At 45.8% G+C, this 2,708-nt stretch overlaps 1 pseudogene; it reads right to left on the bottom strand.

Moving 5' to 3' along the window:
• Positions 1-1,891: 1,891 nt before the first annotated feature.
• The window catches only part of LOC101585728, a 2,256-nt pseudogene continuing 1,439 nt past the window's right edge, over positions 1,892-2,708 (bottom strand).

Below are 2,708 nucleotides of genomic sequence, written 5' to 3'. Positions count from 1 at the left end.
GCCCCAGGTCTGGTGCAAAGTACGATTCCCGGGCCACTCCCACGCCAACTCCCGAGGCGGGAGGCCGGAAAGTTTGGGCGACGCCGCGCTCACCGGTCACCGAGCACCAGGACGCCTCAGTGCTGGCGAGGTTCCGCCCGCTGGCACGCGACCCCCATTCGCCAGCACAGGCGGCGGCGGCGGCGGGCGGAGGGGCGGGGGCGGCGGCGCCCGGAGCCCCTGAGGTCACGTGGGCCTGCGCGGCGGCGGACAGTCTGCACGGCTCCGCGCGGGTGCGGTTTCTCCACCTCGCTTTCTGGCGCCCCCCGTGGAAGCCCTTGCTTTCTCTAGCGCAAGCTCTTCCAACTCTTAGAGAGGATATAAGGACGTAAAAAGTTCTGTTTAGAATTCCGTATTCGAAGATACGCCAAAGCCAAGAGTTGCCTGAGAGGAAATACCCGTGCGCGTTAGACGCTAAGGGCTCCGACGGGGAGCGGAGCGCTGCTGCGGAGCTGGAGCCTTGGGACGTCCCGGCGCGGCGGCGGAGAGAGGGACCGAGCTACGGAGCGCCTCGCTGGGACGGAAGGCTCGAACACCGCGGGCACGAGCAGGAACGAAGCTCGGAGGTCGGCGTGGTTTATTGTATGTCAGTTCTTCTGAAGCAGAGTGAGACAATCACGGAACAAGTAAAATATTAACTATATGAAATAGTAAAGACACCTCTCCGGACAGTCGTCTTAATCCAGAGAGTGGAGTGGGTTTAATAAACATTTCCTCCAAAGTACCTATAAATGTTTTAAAAGAGCTCTATTAAATGCTTTGGAAACCGTAAGTTGAAGGAATGCTAAGTCTGTGCTGCTTTTTCATAGAGAAAAAAAAAAAAAAAAAGCATAGTGTTTATCAACGACCTTAAAAATGAATTTGATTCCTTGCACTCTCTTTTTGCATTTCATGAAATAGTAGTCACATTAATTTCAAGAACCGAGAAATAAGAGATTTGAAAGAAATCCATCTTAAGGTGTAAAATGTGGTTCAATGAAAAGTATATTTGCCTGTAATCTCAGCACTTATGAGGCTGAGACAGAACATCGTTGCGAGCGTGAGACCCGCCTAGGCTACATAGCAAGACCCGGTCTAAAAAAGAAAAAGATAAGTTATACTTGACTTTAGAAATCCTGTTTGAGGATGTGCCATAGAAGGGAGAAGGACACTTCCAAGGTGAACTTGAATTGTTCCTTTTTTCTCCTTTTCACATCTGATGGATGGATGCATGCATGGATGGATGCATGGATGGATGCATGGGTAGCTAGATTTTTTAAATTATTTTTATTTTCTTGGCACCAGGAGTCAAACTAAGGACCTTGTGCTTGCCAGGCGGGACCTTGTGCCACTGCGCTAAATAACCAGCCTCTTTCTGGGTGTTTTTGTTCTACCTTATCCTCCAAGTTAATAGTTGTGGCCCCTCCAATAACTAATCTTAGAAATCATTGGAAAAAACAATTGGAAAAGTTCTTGTAGATGCTTAAAAATAAAAATAAACACCTCCTTGTTTTTTGTTTTTGTTTTTTGATATGGAGTCTTGCGATATAGTCCAGGCTGGCCTCAAACTCACTGTGTAGCCCAGGCTGGCCTCAAACATTAGATGATCCTCTACCTCAGCCACCAGAGTGCTGGGATTCTAGATGTACACCACCACACCCAGACTTACTTTTCTTTTTGACTTGCTGCTGTGGTGTCATTGTCATTTAGTTCTCAAGAAGCAAGTGTCCATCGGAGCCGAGCATAGCGTATGCCTGTAATTCCAGCACTTTGGAGACTGAAGCAGGAAAGGTGTTCACACCCACCCTAGGCGTTGTAGTGACGAGCAAGACCTGCCTCAATATAGAAAAATAAAATGGGCTGGGGATATTGTTCAGTACATCTTCAGAACAAACAGGCTGAGAATATGGGTCAGCGACACAGCGCCTACTTGGGAAGTGTGAGGTCCTGAGTTTGATTCCTAGTACCCAAAACCACAAAAGACTGTCTATTGGTACTTACTGATGAAACTACTATTTGTAAAACAAGAATGAAGGAAACACAGTCTTAGACCTAAAGATGGAAAGTACACAAGAAGTATTTGGAACAATCAGCCAAAACTGTTCCTCTGCATCTCCTTCCTTCAAGCATCAAAAGGTTCTGTCCCTGCTGTTGCCTCACACATAGTAGCCTTAAAAATGGGACTATTCAATGGGTAAAATCAGTCCAGTATTTATTTATTAAAAAATTTTTAAAAATTTAATATTTACTAGAACAACAGAAAATATTTATGTAGCCTCTTATTAAGAGTAAAGAATTCCTACTAACTCATTTGTTGATCTCACAACTCAGATGTAGTTTTCATTCCCACTCAAGGTGTGGACCCTTACTGACTGCTTACTGTTTACCAGAGTGGGGTCTTAATGGAAGCCCAATTTTCTTCACTACATCTACAGTAAAACAGAGCAGAGCTGGGTGTAATGATGCATGCTTATAATGCCAGCTACTTGGGAAGCTGAAGCAGGAGGATTCGGAGCTCAAGGTGAGCCTGGGAAACTTAAAGGGACCCTGGCTCAAAAGATTCAGAAAAGAAAAAGGAAAGGACAGTATGGTAAAGGACTTTTTTTTTTTTTTTTTTTTTGCTAGTGTACCTTTTTTAATTGTCATTTTAGAACTCCCCACCGTGGCTGCCCCCACCCTCCAATGACCAC

This window comes from Octodon degus, unplaced genomic scaffold (assembly GCF_000260255.1).
Source record: "Octodon degus isolate 3935 unplaced genomic scaffold, OctDeg1.0 scaffold00055, whole genome shotgun sequence".
Classification (NCBI taxonomy): Eukaryota; Metazoa; Chordata; class Mammalia; order Rodentia; family Octodontidae; genus Octodon; species Octodon degus.
Note: the sequence above shows the minus strand (reverse complement) of the source record. Positions and strands in the feature narration are given on the sequence as shown.